A 20,967-nucleotide genomic window follows, 5' to 3' on the forward strand; every position below is an offset into this window, starting at 1 on the left:
GTAAAACTTACGAAGATGATCAATGTTCCAGGAATTGCTCACCGGAATGCTATCTTCAGTCTCAAGGCGGACAGCGCCAGGCCTAGTGACTTGTTTCACCCGGTAAGGACCTTCCCACTTCGGCGTCACCTTTTTGGAATTCTTGGCGGACTGAACACGCGGAAGAACAAGGTCGCCTTCCTCGAGACTTCTGGCGTTAACTTTGCGGCTATGGTAGCGGCGCAAAGCTTGCTGGTAGCGAGCAGCTCGTACAGCAGCCTGAAGACGGTCTTCCTCAAGGAGTAGCGCGTCATCTTGTCGCAGCTGCTCTTGCTCAAGCTCATCATAAGCGAGCACTCGAGGTGACCCGTATACGAGTTCCGTGGGGAGAACTGCCTCTGCTCCATAGACTAGAGAGAAAGGTGTCTGGCCAGTGGCTCGATTTGGCGTCGTCTTGATCGACCAAAGAACCACCGGCAGCTCCTCGATCCAGTTTCTTCCGCACTTGTGTAGCCTGCCGAAAGTCCTGGTCTTGAGCCCACGCAGCACTTCAGCATTTGCCCTCTCCGCTTGACCGTTGCTTCTCGAGTGAGCAACAGAAGCGAAGCAGACCTTGGCGCCAAGATCTTGGACATACTGCATGAAGGTGCGGCTCGTGAATTGCGTATCGTTGTCGGTGATTATCCTGTTAGGGATTCCGAAGCGGCAAACAATTGACCTGAAGAACTTGGCTGCTGACTGTGCTGTCACCTTCCTCACTGCTTCCACTTCCGGCCACTTTGTGAACTTGTCGATTGCAACGTACAAGTACTCAAAGCCCCCGACTGCTCGGGGAAAGGGGTCGAGGATGTCGAGCCCCCAGACCAAAAATGGCCAGGATAAAGGGATCGTTTGGAGAGCTTGAGCTGGTTGGTGTATCTGCTTGGAATGGAACTGGCATGCTTCACACTTGGTTACTTGTGCAGTTGCATCCTGGAGGGCTGTCGGCCAAAAGAAACCTTGCCGGAATGCTTTGCCGGCAAGTGCTCTTGCGCCAATGTGGTGACCACATATGCCTCCATGTATCTCTGCCAACAGCTTTTGTCCGTCTTCCCGGTGAATACACTTCAATTTCACACCGTTGAGTCTTCTTCTGTACAGTGTGTTGTCGACAAACTGGTACATACTTGACTGCCGGGCTACTCTTTCCGCTTCTTCTTGCTCTTCGGGAAGTTCTCCTGTCTGAAGGAAACGGACAATCTGCTGTGTCCATGCTGGAGCTTGTGGCTCGACAACAAGGACTAAAGGCAAATCTGTTGCTGCGGGAACATCCGCTTCTACGGTGAGAACCTGCGGCTCTGCCGGAGCTTGACGTTCCCCGGCAAGCTTGCCGGAGCAAAACTTGTCGGGAGCTTCTGCTTCAATGGAACAAGCCCTAGGCCTTGCCGGAGCAGACTGCTCCTCAGCGCTCTTGGCATTGATCTTGGGGACCTTCTTGGCGGCGGCTTCGGGAAGCTCTGCCGGAAAATAGTCACCAGAAATCAACTTCCTCTTCTTTCTCTGTCCAGTTGATGGCGTTACAGACGGTTGAGTCAGCTTGAGCACAAAGATCCCTGGTTCCACAGGTAACTTAAGTGCGGCGCACTTTGATAGGCCATCGGCAATGGCGTTCTGAGCTCTTGGAACATGCTCCATCTGTAGGCCGTCAAAGTGCTCTTCTAGCTTTCTCACTTCGTCGACGTAGGCTTCCATCAACGGACTCTGATAGCTCTTGTTCACTTGGCGGAAGACAAGCTGCGAGTCACCCCTGATAATGAGCTTCTTGATCCCAAGGTCTGCCGCGATCCTGAGACCGGCAAGCAAGCCTTCATACTCTGCAGTATTGTTTGTTGCTTGCTCCTTGGGAAAGTGCATATGGACTATGTACTTGAGGTGCTCTCCAGTGGGTGCGACAAGCAGCATGCCAGCGCCGGCGCCTTGCAGCGAAAAGGCACCATCAAAGTACATCAGCCACTCTTTGCTCGCTTCCTCGACGGGGATGCTTGTTTCTGGAATTTCTTCATCTGGTGTTGGCGTCCATTCTGCTATGAATTCTGCCAATGCTCTGCTTTGGATAGTTGAAGTATTCTCAAACTTGAGGCCAAAGCTTGACAGTTCCAGTGCCCACTCAACAATCCTGCCTATCGCTTCTGGATTCTTTAGTATCCTCTTCAGCAGAAAACGAGTGACAACTGTGATCTCATGTGCTTGGAAGTAATGGCGCAGCTTTCTCGAGGCCATGAGAAGGCCGAAAAGCAATTTTTGCACGCCAAAGTACCTTGACCTAGCCCCCTGCAGAAGGGAACTGACAAAGTAAACTGGGCGATGTACCATTCTCTTCTGTATCTCCTTGCGCGTCTGCGCAGATCCATCCTTGTCTGGACCAGAGCTTGTCGGGGAAGCCCCCTGCTTGTCGCTGGATGCGCCTGTCGTGGTTGCTGGCTCGTCATCTGCCTCCCTCTCTGCTACTAACGCAGCACTAACCACTTGATTGCTTGCCGCTATATACAGCAGCAACTTCTCTTGTGGCTTAGGTGCGACAAGTGTTGGAGTGGAGGACAGGTATCTCTTCAAGTCTTGCAGCGCAGCCTCCGCTTCCGGAGTCCATTTCATTGGACATGCCTTTTCCAATATTTTGAAAAACGGCAGGGCGCGCTCAGCAGACCTAGAGATAAACCTGCTGAGAGCAGCCATGCAACCGGCAAGTCTTTGTACATCCTTGACGCGCTTTGGTGCTTCAATCTGTTCAATGGCCTTGATCTTGTCGGGATTGGCTTCGATTCCCCGCTGAGACACAAAGAACCCGAGAAGCTTGCCGGAGGAGACTCCAAACACACACTTCTCGGGGTTGAGCTTGAGGCTGATCTTGCGCATATTTGCAAAGGTCTCGTCTAAATCTCGAATCAGAGTTGCCTTGTCCTTGCTCTTGACCACTATGTCATCCATGTAGGCTTCCACATTTCTGTGTATTTGTGGCTCAAGAGCGACATGGACTACCCTTGCAAAAGTTGAACCAGCATTTTTTAAACCGAAAGGCATCCATATGAAACAGTACGTGCCACATGGAGTGATGAATGCGGTCTTCTCCTCATCCTCTTCTGCCATGAAGATCTGATGGTATCCTGAGTATGCGTCAAGAAATGAAAGCAAGTCACATCCGGCCGTGGAGTCAACAATCTGGTCAATGCGCGGCAAAGGAAATGGGTCTTTGGGACAAGCTTTGTTAACATCGGTAAAGTCGATACAAAGTCTCCATTTCCCGTTCGCCTTGAGCACGACTACAGGATTGGCCAACCACGTAGGATGGAGCACTCCTCTGACAAGGCCTGCTGCTTCCAACTTCTTGATCTCTTCTGCGATGAATTCTTGGCGCTCCACTGCTTGCTTCCTGACCTTCTGCTTGACGGGCCGCGCATGAGGACAAATGGCAAGATGGTGCTCAATTACTTTCCTAGGTACACCGGGGATGTCAGACGGTTGCCACGCACACACGTCGACGTTCGCCCGCAGGAAAGCAATGAGCGCGCTTTCCTATTTAGGGTCGAGAGTGGCACTGATGGTGAAGGTACCACCAGTGCCGTTCTCCTTGGCGGACACCTTCTTGGTCTCTGGCGGAGCTGCCATTGTCTTCTTACACTTGCCGGTGGAGCTCGATGGTGCGTCCTCGACGGCAGCGCAGCACTCCGAAGAGGTGCGCTTGCCGGAGTGGGCATCAGAACTCTTGCCGGACTTGGTCTTCTTCTTCCCCCTGGGAGCTTCAACGGTAGGTGACTTGCGATCTGTTGCGGCTGCCGCTTCCCGGTAGATCTTGTCAGCACAGATAAGAGCATCCTTCTTGTCGCCAGGGACAGAGATGACGCTTATCGGGCCTGGCATCTTCAGCATGTTGTATGCGTAGTGAGAGGCTCCCATGAACTTGGCGAGTGCTGGACGGCCGAGTATCCCATTGTAAGGCAATGGAAAATCGGCAATGTCAAAAGTGACCCTCTCAGTCCTGAAGTTCACCTCGCTGCCAAATGTTACTGGCAACGTGACCTTCCCCTTCGGCTTGCTCCTTCCCGGGTTGATTCCTTGGAATGTGTCGGTCTCTTCAAGCTTGCTGTCAGGGATCTGGAGTTTTTGGAGTACAGCGGAGGAGATCAGGTTCAAGCCGGCCCCGCCGTCAACTAGCATCTTAGTGACCTTGAGGTTGCGGATAGTTGGTGAAACCAACATCGGCAAGCACCTGACCGCAGTTGTGCGATCAGGGTGGTCCTCAATATCAAAGATGATAGGCGTGCTGGACCATTTCAGAAGCCTGCGTGACTCGACAGGTGGTTCAACCGCATTGACTTCCCGCACCCACTGCTTGAGTTGGCGGTGCGAAGTATGCAGAGAAGCACCGCCGTCAACGCACAAGACCTCTATGGCTTTCTGGAACTCCTGCTCACTGGTCTCGACACCATCCATGTCTTTGTCGTTGTCGTCATCTTCATCCTTGTCGCGGCCGCAGGGAGGTCTGTCTCCTTGCCGCTGCTTGGCCTTGCCGCGGCGTCCTCCCCGGCCGGCGCGCTTCTTGCCGGATTCTCCAGCGCCTCCTTGGGCCCTCTCCTTGTCGCGTCGCTTGTATTCAGCCTTTTGCTGCTGGACAAGCTGCTCGACCATCTTGCAGCTCTGGAGGTCATGGCCCTTGGTGCGGTGGATCTTGTCAGTGCCGCTTGCCACCGTGCACCGCTGGCTGCACAGCCTCCCGCCACGTACGCCTGGAAGGGTCCCAGAGCGACACGTTGGTGGATCTGCTGGAGCGCGGGCACAGAGTGGTGGCTTGCCGCGGCAAGCGCCTTGCCGCGGTCGTTGTCTTGTCGCGTCCGGGAGCTTGTCGCTCACCGGGCCTTGCCGGGATGCGTGGCGCGTCGCGGCAAGTTCCTTGAGATGCCTTGGTTGGCCTTCCCGGCAAGCTCCTCTTGCCGGGGTCTTGTCTCCTTGGCTTGGATACTTTGTCCTTTAATGGCTCCAAAGGAACATGCCTTGGTTGGCCTTCCCGGCAAGCTCCTCTTGCTGGGGTCTTGTCTCCTTGGCTTGGATACTTTGTCCTTGAATGGCTCCAAAGGAACCACCGACGACCTTGGCGGTCACCCGGCAAGCCTTGCCACGGGATGCTGCGACTGCCCGTGCACAAGTTCGGGGTACTAGGGTACCCCTACTCTAGTACACCGACACTTTACTTGGCATAAACACTAATTAAAACATAAAAACACAATCATAACAGAGGATAGATGATTTATTTATTACTAAACAGGAACAAAAATAAAATTGGGTTGCCTCCCAACAAGCGCTATCATTTAACGCCCCTAGCTAGGCATAAAAACAAGAATAGATCTAGGTATTGTCATTTTGGGTATGCAATCCATATGTGGCTCTCATAATAGATTCATAATGTAATTTATTTTCTTTCTAGGAAAGTGTTCCATCCCTTTCCTTAACGGAAATTGGAATCTAATGTTTCCTTCTTTCATGTCAAAAATTGCACCAATCATTCTAAGGAAAGGTCTACCAAGAATAATAGGACATGTAGGATTGCAATCTATATCAATAACAATGAAATCTACGGGCACATAACTCCTATTTACAACAATAAGAACATCATTAATCCTTCCCATAGGTTTCTTAATGGTGGAATCCGCAAGATGCAAATTTAAAGAACAATCATCAAATTCACGGAAACCTATCACATCACACAAAGTTTTTGGAATCGTGGAAACACTAGCACCCAATTCACATAAAGCATAGCATTCATCATCTTTAATCTTAATTTTAATAGTAGATTCCCACTCATCATAAAGTTTTCTAGGAATAGAAACTTCTAATTCAAGTTTTTCTTCATAAGATTGCATTAAATCATCAACGATATGTTTAGTAAAAGCTTTGTTTTGATCATAAGCATGAGGAGAATTTAGCACGGATTGCAACAAGGAAATACAATCTATCAATTATCAATTATCATAATTAAATCCCTTGAAATCCAAAATAGTGAGTTCATTGCTATGTAAAGTTTTGACCTCTTCAATCCCACTTTTACCAATTTTTACATCAAGATCTTAAAACTCCGAATCATTGGGACGCCTTTTAACTAAAGTTGACTCATCTCTAGTCCCATCTTTATCAAGATTCATATTGGCAAATGATGACCAACAAGTATAGGGGCTATATCGTAGTCCTTTCGATAAGTAAGAGTGTCGAACCCAACGAGGAGTAGAAGGAAATGATAAGCGGTTTCCAGCAAGGTATTCTCTGCAAGTACTGAAATAAGTGGTAACAGATAGTTTTGTGATAGGATAATTTGTAACGAGCAACAAGTAACAAAGGTAAATAAAGTGCAGCAAGGTGTCCCAATCCTTTTTGTAGCAAAGGACAAGCCTGGACAAACTCTTATATAGAGAAAAGTGCTCCCAAGGACACATGGGAATATCGTCAAGTTAGTTTTCATCACGTTCATATGATTCGCATTCGGTACTTTGATAATTTGGTATGTGGGTGGACCAGTGCTTGGGTGCTACCCTTACTTGGACAAACATCCCACTTATGATTAACCTCTATTGCAAGCATCCGCAACTACAACAAAAGTATTAAGGTAAACCTAACCATAGCATGAAACATATGGATCCAAATCAGCCCCTTACGAAGCAACGCATAAACTAGGGTTTAAGCTTTTGTCACTCTAGCAACCCATCATCTACTTATTACTTCCCAATGCCTTCCTCTAAACCCAAACAATGGTGAAGTGTCATGTAGTCGACGTTCACATAACACCACTAGAGGAGAGACAACATACATCTCATCAAAATATCGAACGAATACCAAATTCACATGACTACTAATAGCAAGACTTCTCCCATGTCCTCAGGAACAAATGTAACTACTCACAAAGCATCAACATGTTCATAATCAGAGGGGTATTAATATGCATATAGGATCTGAACATATGATATTCCACCAATTAAACCAACTAGCATCAACTACAAGGAGTAATTAACACTACTAGCAACCTACTAGCACCAATCCCGGACTTGGAGACAAGAATTGGATACAAGAGATGAAATAGGGTTTTGAGAGGAGGTGGTGCTGATGAAGATGTTGATGGAGATGGCCCTCTCCTGATGAGAGGAGCATTGGTGATGACGATGGCGATGATTTCCCCTTCCCGGAGGGAAGTTTCCCCGGCAGAACACCTCTGCCGGAGCCCTAGATTGGTTCCGCCTCGTGGCGGCGGAGTTTCGTCCGAGAAGATGGCTTCTTATTTTTTCCCATCGAAAGACTTCATATAGCAGAAGATGGCCACCGGAGGGCCACTAGGGGGCCCACGAGGTAGGGGGCACGCCTAGGGGGGTAGGGCGCACCCCCACCCTCGTGGGCAGGGTGTGGCCCCCTTGGTGAACTTCTTCCGCTGAGTATTTTTTATATATTCTGAAAACGTCTTTCGTGAATTTTCAGGACTTTTGGAGCTGTGCAGAATAGGTCTCTAATATTTGCTCCTTTTCCAGCCCAGAATCCCAGCTGTCGGCATTCTCTCTCTTTATATAAACCTTGTAAAATAAGAGAGAATAGGTATAAGTATTGTGACATAATGTGTAATAATAGCCCATAATGCAATAAATATCGATATAAAAAGCATGATGCAAAATGGACGTATCAACTCCCCCAAGCTTAGACCTCGCTTGTCCCCAAGCGAAAGCCGAAATCGAAAAATATGACCACATTTTTAGAGATAGAGGTGTCGATAAAAATAAAATACGGACATGAGGGCATCATGATCATTCTTAGAACAGCAACTTATATAATTTTTATCATATGATCTCTTATGCTAGAGTAATAATTCAATCACAATTTCAAATATGAATCGTAAACTTCATTGAAAACTAACAAACTATAATCTCAGTCATTGGAGCAATTGCAATTTATCATAACATAGGAAAGAGTCAATGTATAAGATCTTTTCAGCAAGTCCACATACTCAACTATCATATAGTCTTTCACAATTGCTGACACTCACGCAATACTTATGGGTATGGAGTTTTAATCGGACATAGAGAAAGATAGGGGCTTATAGTTTTGCCTCCCAATGTTTTACCTCAAGGGTAATGCCAACAATAATAGTTCATGAAAAATCACATCCAATTAGCCATATACACCAGGATCTTTCCAACATACCGTGCTTGCCAAAGGATAAATGTCAAAAGGAAGGGTGAAGATCACCATGACTCTTATTCAAGGTAGGAGATAAAAGTAAAAGATAGGCCCTTCGCGGAGGGAAGCAGAGGTTGTCATGCACTTTTATGGTTGGATGCACAAAATCTTAATGCGAAAGAATGCCACTTTATATTGCCACTTGTGAGATGGACCTTTATTGTGCAGTCTATCAATTTTATTTCTTCCATATCACACGATCGTATAAAGCTTATTTTCTCCCACACTAATAAATCATACATATTTAGAGAGCAATTTTTATTGCTTGCACCGATGACAACTTACTTGGAGGATCTTACTTAATCCATCGGTAGGTATGGTGGACTCTTATGGCAAAACTGGTTTAAGGGTATTTGGAAGCACAAGTAGTATCTCTACTTGGTGCAATGAATTTGGCTAGCATGAGGGGAAAGGCAAGCTCAACCATGTTGGATGATCCATGACAATATAATATATCTCAGATGTAAGAAAACATAACCCGTTACGTTGTCTTCCTTGTCCAACGTCAACTCTTTAGCATGTCATATTTTAATGAGTGCTCACAATCATAAAAGATGTCCAAGATAGTATATTTATATGTGAAGACCTCTCTTTCGTTATTATTTCCTATTAATTGCAACGATGACCAAAACTATGTTTGTCAACTCTCAACAACTTTTATTCATCATATTTTTTCTATGTGAGCTCATTACTATCCATAAGATCCATATGATCTATTTGTTTCCTTTTTATTCTTTCTATTTTCTTTTATTCACTTAGGATCATGGCAAAATAATCAAGCCCTTGACTCAACACTAATCTTTATTATATATAGCTCACGGACTCGATTACATAGAAGGATCATAAAGCAAAACTCACAACTAGATCATACTAAAAGCTTTTCTACTAGATCAAGATATTATCAAAAGGATCGAACTAAGAAAACTGGTAAAGATAAAAGTGATGGTGATACGATACCGAGGCACTCCCCCAAGCTTGGCAGTTGCCAAGGGGAGTGCCCATACCCATGTGATTATGTCTCTCTTTTCGGGGATGGTGATGTGATGTTTGGCGATGATGCCTCTCAAGATATGATTCTCCTCCTCAAGCTTGTTGACTTGCTGCTTGAGGTCCATTATTTCCTTTCGGAGTTTTCTCGTAACAGGCAAAGCTCCCTGCACCCAAGGCGTTGCATAGCTGCGGGAGAACCAGTGACACTCTTTTTCATATTCTCATAAGAAAGAAATCTAACATTGGAAGGGATAACCGAGTTTGGAATAGCCGAGCTGTGCAGTTCTCCCATTGTTAATCCAGCTTGGAGGCGGGAAGTGACTTCTTGATCCTCTTCCATGGCATCTATCCTCTTCAAATCAGCCTCCATCTCGTCCTCTGTTGTTGGCCCAAAGGGGTCAACGTAGTTGTTTGTCGTTGATCTCGGTGCCGGATGAGACACCCGGCTCTCCCCGACTGACTCTTGCGAAGACATCCTGCTCTAATCTGCAGTAGCAACAGCTCGAAACACAAACGGAGGATAATTGAGTGATACGAGTGTCAAAACCCCTGGGAGATTATATAATGAATTTTTACCGATGAAAATGTGTATCGTGTACGAAAATGGAGTCCGGAGAGCACACGAGGTGCCCACGAGGTAGGGGGGCGCGCCCTCCACCCTCGTGGAGGCCTCGTGTCCTTCCCGGACTGCTTCTTATTTTTCTATTTTTCTAAATATTCCAAAACGGAGAAATATTGCCTTAAAACTGTTTTGGAGTCAGTTTACTTACCGTACCACATACCTATTCCTTTTCGGAGTCTGAAATGTTCCGGAAAGTGTCCCTTATGTATTCCTCCGGGGTTATAGTTTCAATAATATTTGTGAGGGAGTCCTGGATTAGGGAGTATCCAGACAGCCGGACTATATCCTTTGGTCGAACTGTTGGACTATGAAGATACAAGATTGAAGACTTCGTCTCGTGTCCGGATGGGACTCTCCTTGGCGTGGAAGGCACGCTTGGCAGTACGGATATGTAGATTTCCTTCCTTGTAACTGACTCTGTGTAACCCTAGCCCCCTCTAGTGTCTATATAAACCAGAGGGTTTAGTCCGTAGAAACAACAACAATCATACCATAGGCTAGCTTCTAGGGTTTAGCCTCTCTGATCTCGTGGTAGATCTACTCTTGTACTACTCATATTATCAAGAACAATCAAGCAGGACGTAGGGTATTAACTCCATCAAGAGGGCCCAAACCTGGGTAAAACATCGTGTCCCCTGCCTCCTGTTACCATCCGCCTAGACGCACAGTTCGGGACCCCCTACCCGAGATCCGCCGGTTTTGACACCGATGTTGGTGCTTTCATTGAGAGTTTCTCTGTGTCGTCATCGTTAGGCTTGATGGCTCCTTCGATCATCGATAGTGATGCAGTCCAGGGTGAGACTTTTCTCCCCGGATAGATCTTTGTATTCGGCGGCTTCGCACTGCAAGCCAACTCGCTTGGCCATCTGGAGCAGATCAAGAGTTACGCCCCTGGCCACCAGGTCAGGTTTGGAAGCTTAAACTACACGGCCGACATCCGCGGAGACTTGATCTTCGACGGATTCGAGCCCCTGCCGAGTGCGCCGCACGGTCACGATGAGCATGATTTAGCTCTACCATCGGACAGTGTTCAGGAGACCGCACCGACAACCGCTCCGACCCTCAATTCGGAGCCAATTGCGCCATCCATGGACGGGTGGATAGACCCCGCCACGGAGGCTGCATTCTCAGTGGCGATCAAGCCGAGTATCGACCTTACCCTTCACGGGAGCCATGTCGCCGAACTGCCGGACTCTTCCCCGGCCACGGACTCCGAACTGCCTGCGCCCGTGCCTATCGAATCCGACTGGGCGCCGATCATGGAGTTCACCTCCGCGGATATCTTTCAGCACTCGCCCTTCGGCGACATACTGAATTCATTAAAGTCTCTCTCCTTGTCAGGAGAGTCCTGGCCGAACTATGTCCGGCAGGATTGGGATGCGGATGACGAAGAAATTCGCCACCCACCCACCACCCACTTAGTAGCCACTGTCGATGATTTGATCGACATGCTCGACTTTGACTCCAAAGACATCGATGGTATGGACGACGATGCAGGAGACGAATAGGAGCCACTGCCCACAGGGCACTGGACGCCCACTTCATCATATGATGTATACATGGTGGACACACCGAAAGAAAACGACGACGAGGAACAGAAGGATGCAACGGAGGATCGTTCCCTCGAGAAGCAATCAAAGCGGCGGCGTAAGCGCCGCTCCAAATCCCACCTCGGCAGAAACAGCGATCATATAGACCCAGCGATAGAGCAGGGTGAGCCAGCGGAGGACAAACACGGAATTGAACCACCGTCCGACCACGGCAACACGGAGAATCAAACCGAACAACCCGACTCCGGCGAAGATAACAGTCCGGATGACATCACATCGGACAGGCACCCGGAGCAACAGAATACCCATCAAAGGCTTGTTGCCACTGCGAGGGGTCTGAAAAAGCAGAAACAAAGTCTTAGGGTTGCACAAGACACACTCAGAATTAGATGGAGTAAAATACTCAACACTGCAGCAAAATACGGCGGTAGTCGCCACACAAGGAGCTACCCAAAGCGAAAGCTGCTACCTGAATTCGATGAGGAGGCCTTAGATCCCCCGCAATCAAAAAACAAAACAGCCATCCGGTCGGATAGAGGACCTCGTGGCCAACTTAGAGCGGCAAACGACGCCGCACACAAGCCAGCACGCGATCCACGTGAGGGCTCGCATCAAAAGGACAGCGCAACTAGATCCATCTACGGGCCAAGCAAGTGCGCTCCAGCACGCAATGCAACACAACAAAAATTCGAACACCACAGTACACCCAAATACAGGGGTGCCGCACACCCCCTATGTTTCACCGATGAGGTGCTGGACCATGAATTTCCAGAGGGATTCAAACCCGTAAACATAGAGGCGTATGACGGAACGACAGACCCTGGGGTCTGGATAGAGGACTACATCCTCCATATCCACATGGCTCGAGGAGACGATCTCCACGCCATCAAGTACTTACCCCTCAAGCTCAAAGGGCCAGCTCGGCACTGGCTTAAAAGCCTCCCCGAAAACTCCATTGGAAGCTGGGAAGAGCTCGAAGACGCTTTTCGGGAAAATTTTCAAGGGACCTATGTCCGACCACCGGATGCAGACGATTTAAGTCATATAACTCAACAGCCCGGAGAGTCAGCCCGAAAGCTTTGGAACATGTTTCTCACTAAAAAGAACCAAATAGTCGACTGTCCGGACGCCGAAGCCTTAGCAGCTTTCAAGCACAGCGTTCGAGACGAATGGCTTGCCAGACACCTCGGCCAAGAAAAGCCGAGAACAATGGCAGCATTAACAAGCCTCATGACCCGCTTTTGCGCGGGCGAGGACAGCTGGTTAGCCCGATGTAGCACCAGCGACCCAAGTACATCCGAAGTCAGGGACGGAAACGGGAAACCACGACGCAGCAAAAACAAGCGCCGGAATAAAGAAGACAGCCCGAAGAGCACGGCGGTAAACGCCGGATTCAGAAGCTCTCGGCCAGGTCAGCAAAAGCTGCCCTCCAAAGGCAACAGAGACGAACTGTCCAGCCTAAACAAGATTCTGGACAAAATATGTCAGATCCACAGCACCCCCGATAAACCTGCAAATCATACCCATAGAGAATGTTGGGTCTTCAAGCAGTCCGGCAAGCTCAACGCCGAACACAAGGGGCAGGATACACCAAGCGAAGACGAGGACGAGCCTCGCAAGCAAAGCACTGGGGAACAGAAGAAATTCCCACCAGAAGTCAAAACAGTAAACGTTTACACGTGATGAAGGGGAGAAACAAAGCGGCACTCCTAGAGACACATGCCCCAGGGCCTATCACCGCGGAGTTCTGCCACTGGTCGTCCCAACCGATCACCTTTGACCATCGGGATTACTCGGCAAGTATCCGGCATGCAGGATGGGCTGCCTTGGTGTTAGACCCGATAATTGACGGATACCACTTCACACAAGTCCTGATGGACGGCGACAGTAGTTTAAACCTGATATATCAGGACACAGTCCGGAAAATGGGGATATACCCAACAAAAATTAGCCATAGCAATACTACCTTTAAAGGAGTAACGCCAGGCCCAGAAGCCCATTGCACGGGCTCCCTGCTACTAGAGGTTATATTCGGCTTTCCCAATAACTTCCGCAGCGAAAATTTAACCTTCCACATCGCTCCGTTCCAAAGTGGCTATCAAGCACTACTCGGACGCGAAGCTTTCGCTCGCTTTAACGCAATACCGCATTACGCTTCCCTCATGCTTAAGATGCCCGGTCCACGTGGCATCATTACAGTAAATGGAAATATTGAGCGCTCCTTGCGCGCGGAAGACCGTGCGGCTGCCAACTAGAGCATCTGACAGGTCATTAAGACCACGGACGCGGTTAGACGAGTCTGGTGCAGCTATATATAATTGATATAGGTTTGATGGCTATACCCCTATAACAATACAAGGGGCTCAACGCGTGTAAACAAGTGACAATAAGGCTCAACTTTACTCATCTTGAACTGTACATGGTTTGTTTAGTATAACCTACCTTTTGCACGACAACTTTTCAGCTAAGTTCCTCTCTTTTACAGATGACCATCATAATACACCCATCTAGGATACGGCACAACGGAGATACAGGCGCAGACGTGGAGCAGTGACCCGTTCCAAGGATTCTTTTTAGATTAAGACCCTGCGTAAACCTTTTTTACTGTCTCTTGTTGATACACATCCCCCGGATTCTCAGTACAATTGAGAAGGATGCTAACATATTGGCATGTGGCCACATCAGAATATTGCACGTACCTGGACACCAGGGGCTTATTACAAAGGGCACTGTTTAGCCCGGTTTACATCATAAAGACCGAATACCTTAGGGAGTGTTCGACGTCGCGAGTTTGGCCTTATATGCATCAACTCCGAATCATGTCTTTGGTCAAATGTTGGGTTTTCCCGGCTCCTGTGTTTTGCTGCCTTACGTTTCGCTCTATTGGCTAAGGCGGCACCAGGAGAACTACTGCGATTGTGCCCTGGTTCATCCGGACGAGCACCTCAGTAGAGAAAGCCGAAAACTGACTATCATGATATAGCGTGAGACTGGTCAACCACTCGATGACCTAGCGGAATCTTCGGGATTCCTCCGCCTTAACGAAGGGCCTTTTCCCGGCCAGGCATGTACGCGCCCCGAATTCGGATGAGCGCGGAGCCACCAGGGGCTATATAGTAGCCCCACTGTCAAACTCCTCTGGCTAAGTGAAAGTGTTAAAGCATTATAGTCCGATTGCCTAGTTCGCTGCGCTATCACCTCCTTAATGGACCAAGACGTTGGATCAAGTGTGAACATGCGTCTTCTGCGAACACCCCCGCATTATATGCGTGGGGGCTGAAGCCGACGACTGCCATCTTTCAGGTTACATACATATATACATAAACGGCCGCACAGGAGGCATCATAGTACTTTCGGGCAAAAGTATAAATACAGCCTTGATAAACTCAATAAAACATTGTTTTTACAATGGGAATACATGCCACTCAAACATAATATTCTTCGAGTACTGAGCCTCTATCAAACGAGCGCCTTCAAGAACTTCTTCAAAGTAGTGCTCGGCAGCCACTTGGCCTATGGCCGAACCCTGTGCCGCAGCAGTGGTGGCATCCATTTCCGCCCAGTATGTTTTGACACGGGCAAGGGCCATCTGTGAGCCTTCTATGCACGCCGACCTCTTTACAGCATCGATGTGTGGCACATCACCAAGGAATTGTTGCACTAAGCTAAAGTAGCTATTCGGCCTTGGCCCTTTCGGCCACGGATGATCCACAACGGACCTCATGGCAAGTCCGGATAATCTATGGAGCTCGGCCCACTCGGCCATTTGCTCATTCAACAGCAGCGGACGGGCTGGAGCATGAAACTGTGACCAAAACAGTTTTTCCACTTTGTGATCTTTCCGATCCTTGAAATACTCGGCCGCATCGGCAGCACTTGCAGCCAAATCCACGTAGGCGTCCGCAGAACTCCATAGCCGGTCTAGAGGTGCATACTTCGGATCCCCGAACTTAGTCCGCAACAAGAAGGGCTTCCCAGATACAATTTCCGCAGCTTGATACAGCTCCTCCTTCATTGCTCTAATTTTGGAGCGAGCTTCCTTGGCAGCAACCCGGGCCTTTTCCAGGTCTTTCGCCTTCGCCCGATTTTCTTCTTCAAGAAGATGGTAATGGTCAGCAACATCTTTTAACTCTACAGCCATCTTGGCTATTTTTTCTTTGCTCTCGCAATGCGCGGCCTATTCGGCCCTTAACTCTTTGGTCGCCTTTAAAGCGGCCGCATTGCTACTCCTTGCTTGCTCCTTGGCTCGGGCAAGCTCTGCCCGAAGGGTCTCCACGGTGGCAGCTCCATCTGCAGTCACAACATATTAAAGATACTGGCATCATGATGCTCTTATTATGTGACAATCACCAGAAAAATCACTTACCCTATCCCTCGTCAAGCCGCTTGTTAACAAGCACGATGTCGGCATTTGCCGCATCCAGCTGCCACTTTAGTTCGGCAAACCCATCAGTCCGGCTAGCCACCGGAGCTTCAACCACCTGCACATAAAGGCGGTCTGGTTATTACCTGGGACTATGATCCTCTGTTTGCCACCGTTTTCGATGACAACCAGAGTCTCAGGGGCTACTATCTACACAGGGCACATCTAAAAATGTGCGGTACTGTCAAAAATGTACATTATTTCGTGTACCTCAAAACTCGTCAGTAGACTCATAAAGGCTTCATGCAACCCACTTTCGGCGGACGAAATCCTTTCAATCACCGTACCCATCAATGTGTAGTGCTCTTCTGAGATAGCCGCTTGCTCTAGCAGATCCCTCAGTACGTCCAACCGCACACCAGACGGTGCCGGACTCTTTTGATTGCTCTCTTCAAGAGTCGGATACTAAGGACTTTGGGTGGCCATAGGATTACCTTCTGGCCTTGTCGGATCAAGAGAAACCCTCTGCGACGACACCTCGGGGTCGCCCGCCTCATGAGGTGGTATGGCAGGGGGAGGCGTTTCACTCTCCATCATCTCTGGAAGAAGATCCCCTGAAGACGAGCTCTGCTGAGAAGGGCTAAGATCCGAACTGCAAGATAAATGCCTCGGTTATTTTCCTCAAAGGTAAAGCGACATATTTTCATTATTGAGTACCCTTTTACTTACAGCTCGGTGGAGGGCTGATCCCCTTGAGGGCATAGTGCGGCCAGGGTATCCCCTAGGGCAGGACCCTCCGGCGGAGATTTGTTCCCCCGTTTGGAGACCATTGTCTTCGGGTCCTCAGAGGCGGTTCTCTTCCTTCCCTGGGGAGAGGAAGTTTCAGTTCCTTCTCCCCGGCTAACCTCCTTCGCGGAGGCGCTAGACTCCTTGTTCCCCCCTTTATCCTCTCCTGAGGGCGCTTGATAAGGCGCGATCTCCAGCATCCTGGTTAGCACGGGATTTGGTGAGGTCTCAGGGAGGGGGGCCGGACACCTGATCAACTTTGCCTTCGCTATCCAATCCTGGGTCAAAGAGCGGCTATTTTTTAGGGCAATGTTGCGATAAATAAACGGACAGTGTGTTCGGATGCGGGGCTACTTACTTGGGTATCCGGATGATTGCAGCTCAGACATGCATCCTCAGTGATGTCCGGACACATTATTTGTGGTCTGAAGAACAATTTGTACATCTCTTCGTGCGTCATGCCGAGGAAATGTTGAATAGCTCGCGGTCCTTCCGGGTTGAATTCCCACATGCGAAGGGGCCAGTGTTTGCAAGGCTGGACTTGACGAACTAGCATAACTTGCACTACCATAACCAGACTGAAATCTCTCTCAAAGAGATCTCGGATACAGCTTTGCAGTATTGGCACGTCCTTGGCTGGACCCCAGCTCAGCCCCCTGCTGATCCATGACATCAGTTGTGGTGGGGGGCCTGAGCGAAAGGTGGGGGCAGCTACCCACTTGGCACTTCGGGGAGCTGTGATGTAGAACCACTCCCGCTGCCACAATCCGGACACCTCTGGGAAGCAACCCTCAGGCCATGGAGCGTCAGCAATTTTTCTTATTGAAGCGCCTCTGCATGTTGCGTGCTGCCCCTCGATCATCTTCGGCTTCACATCGAAGGTCTTGAGCCACAGGCCGAAGTGAGGGGTAATGCGGAGGAAGGCCTCACATACGACAATAAATGACGAGATGTGAAGAAGGGAATCCGGGGCCAGATCGTGAAAATCTAGCCTGTAATAGAACATAAGACCCCTAACAAAGGGATCCAGAGTGAGGCCTAGTCCTAGGAGGAAGTGGGAGACGAACACGACGCTCTTGTTGGGTTCGGGTGTAGGGACGACCTGCCCTTGGGCGGGCAGCCGATGCGAAATTTTGGCGGTTAGATATCTGGCCTCTCTCAACCTCTTGATGTCCTCCTTCGTGACGGAGGAGGGCATCCATCGACCTTGAAGGTTGGATCCGGACATAGTTGAAGGTCCGAAGCACCTGACCTGAGTTTTGGGTGTTAGAACTCGAGGCGGGGGAAGGATTTGATTGAGCACGAGAGGGAAAAAAGAAAAAGCCTTGTCCCCTTTATAAAGAGGGTGAATATCAAGCATCCTCCTCGTAGCCGTTTGGGACTTGCCTAAGATCTAGGAGTCCTACCAATAGGCATGGTTGGGTTACCCACGTCCGTATTGATGAGAATCCCATAATAAAGGGGACACAGTCTCTACTTCGACAAGATGTGCCAAGGAAACCGCCTCGCGAAACACGCTGAGATTGGTTATGAAAAACGATTCGAATGGTGACCAGGATGTGGTGTGATGTCACACTGCGAAATGCATCGGCAGATTAGATTTGTGAAAATATTATTCTCTCTACGGTTGTATGTGGAACTTGTTTTGCAGAGCCGGACATGATGCTCGTGTTCAAAATCTTCTATGAAGTATTCGGAGGAGGAACCCGCCTTGCAATGCGGAAGACAATCTGCGCACCGGACTCATCGTCATTGAAGCCTAGTTCAGGGGCTACTGAGGGAGTTTCTGGATTAGGGGGTATCCGGACAGCCGGACTATATCCTTTATCCGGGCTATTGGAATATGAAGATACAAAATTGAAGACTTCGTCCCGTGTCCGGATGGGACTCTCCTTGGCGTGGAAGGCACGCTTGGCAGTACGGATATGTAGATTTCCTTCCTTGTAACCGACTCTGTGTAACCCTAGCCCCCTCCGGTGTCTATATAAACCGGAGGGTTTAGTCCGTAGAAACAACAACAATCATACCATAGGCTAGCTTCTAGGGTTTAGCCTCTCTGATCTCGTGGTATATCTACTCTTGTACTACTCATATTATCAAGAACAATCAAGCAGGACGTAGGGTATTACCTCCATCAAGAGGGCATGAACCTGGGTAAAACATCATGTCCCCTGCCTCCTGTTACCATCCGCCTAGACGCACAGTTCGGGACCCCCTACCTGAGATCCGCCGGTTTTGACACCGACAATTGGTTTCAACATTTATGGGATTACCTGAGATATAATGTTTGATTCTTTGACCGTTCACCACCTTCGGATTTGTGCCTTCAAAGTTGTTGATTTTTATGGCACCGGAACGATAGACCTCCGCGATAACGTAAGGACCTTCCCATTTAGAGAGAAGTTTTCCTGCAAAAAAATCTTAAACGAGAGTTGTATAGCAAAACATAATCACCTACATTAAACTCATGCTTTTGTACCCTTTTATCATGCCATCTTTTAACTTTTTCTTTAAACAACTTGGCATTTTAGTAGGCTTCGGTTCTCCATTCATCGAGTGAGCTAATATCAAATGACCTCTTCTCACCGGCAAGTTTAAAATCATAATTGAGCTCTTTAATAGCCCAATATGCCTTGTGTTCTAGTTTGAGAGGCAAGTGACATGCTTTTCGATAAACCATTTTATACGGAGACATACCCATAGGATTTTTATATGCTGTTCTATAGCCCATAATGCATCATCAAGTTTCTTGGACCAATTCTTTCTAGACCTATTGACAGTCTTTTGCAAAATTAATTTTAGCTCTCTATTACTCAATTCTACTTGACAACTAGACTGTGGGTGATAAGGAGATGCAATTCTATGATTAACATCATATTTAGCAAGCATTTTACGGAAAGTACCATGAATAAAATGTGATCCACCATCAGTCATTAAATATCTAGGGACTCCAAACCTTGGAAAATAAACTTCTTTAAGCATTTTAATAGAAGTGTTATGATCAGCACTACTAGTTGGAATAGCTTCTACCCACTTAGTAACGTAATCAAAAGCAACTAAAATATGTGTATAACCATTAGAGGAAGGAAAAGGTCCCATATAGTCAAAGCCCCAAACATCAAATGGTTCAATAACGAGTGAATAGTTCATGGGCATTTCTTGACGTCTACTAATATTACCAATTCTTTGACATTCATCACAAGATAAGACAAACTTACGGGCATCCTTGAAGAGAGTAGGCCAATAAAAACCAGATTGCAATACCCCTCCATAAGCTTTGGAGTGACACTTGCGTAGGATCTGTTCCTGTTCATGCTCTGGTACACAACATCTAATAACACCATCTACTCCTTCTTTATAAAGATGTGGGTCATCCCAAAATTAATGCCTCAAATCATAGAAGAACTTTTTCTGTTGCTGGTATGTGAAACTAGGTGGTATAAACTTAGCAACAATGTAATTAGCATAATCAACATACCATGGAGCAGTATGAGAAGCATTTATAACATTTAATTGCTCATCAGGAAAGCTATCATCAATAGGTAGTGGGTCATCAAGAACATTTTCTAACCTAGACAAGTTGTCTGCAAAGGGGTTCTCGGCTCCCTTTCTATCAATAATATGTAAGTCAAATTCTTGTAACAAGAGAACCCATCTAATAAGTCTAGGTTTAGCATCTTTCTTTTCCATAAGATATTTAATAGCAGCATGATCAGTGTGAATAGTTACTTTAGAATCAACAATATAAGGTCTGAACTTATCACACGCAAATACAATAGCTAAGAATTCTTTTCCAGTAGTAGCATAATTTCTCTGAGCATTGTCTAGAGTTTTACTAGCATATTGAATAACATTTAATTTCTTATCAACTCTTTGCCCTAGAACAGCACCTACAGCATAATCACTAGCATCACACATAATTTCAAAGGGTAAATTCCAATTAGGTGGCTGAACAATAGGTGCAGAGATCAATGATTTCTTAAGTATTATAAATGCTTCTACACAATCATCATCAAGACAAATGGTATATATTTTTTTAATAAGTTAGTCACAGGCCAAGAAATTTTGGAGAAGTCCTTAATGAACCTCCTATAAAAACCGGCATGACCAAGGAAACTTCTTATACCTTTGATGTCCTTGGGACATGGCATCTTTTCAATAGCATCAACCTTGGCTTTATCAACTTCAATACCTCTTTCAGAAACTTTATGCCCCAAGACAATACCTTCATTAACCATAAAGTGGCACTTTTCCCAATTCAGGACAAGATTAGTTTCTTCACATCTCTGCAAAACTCGATCAAGGTTGCTTAAGCAATCATCAAAAGAAGATCCATAGACAGAGAAATCGTCCATGAAAACCTCACAAATCTTTTCACAAAAGTCAGAGAATATAGCCATCATGCATCTTTGAAAGGTAGCAAGTGCATTACATAA

The sequence above is a fragment of the Triticum aestivum genome, chromosome 4A (assembly GCF_018294505.1).
Source record: "Triticum aestivum cultivar Chinese Spring chromosome 4A, IWGSC CS RefSeq v2.1, whole genome shotgun sequence".
NCBI classification, from domain to species: Eukaryota; Viridiplantae; Streptophyta; class Magnoliopsida; order Poales; family Poaceae; genus Triticum; species Triticum aestivum.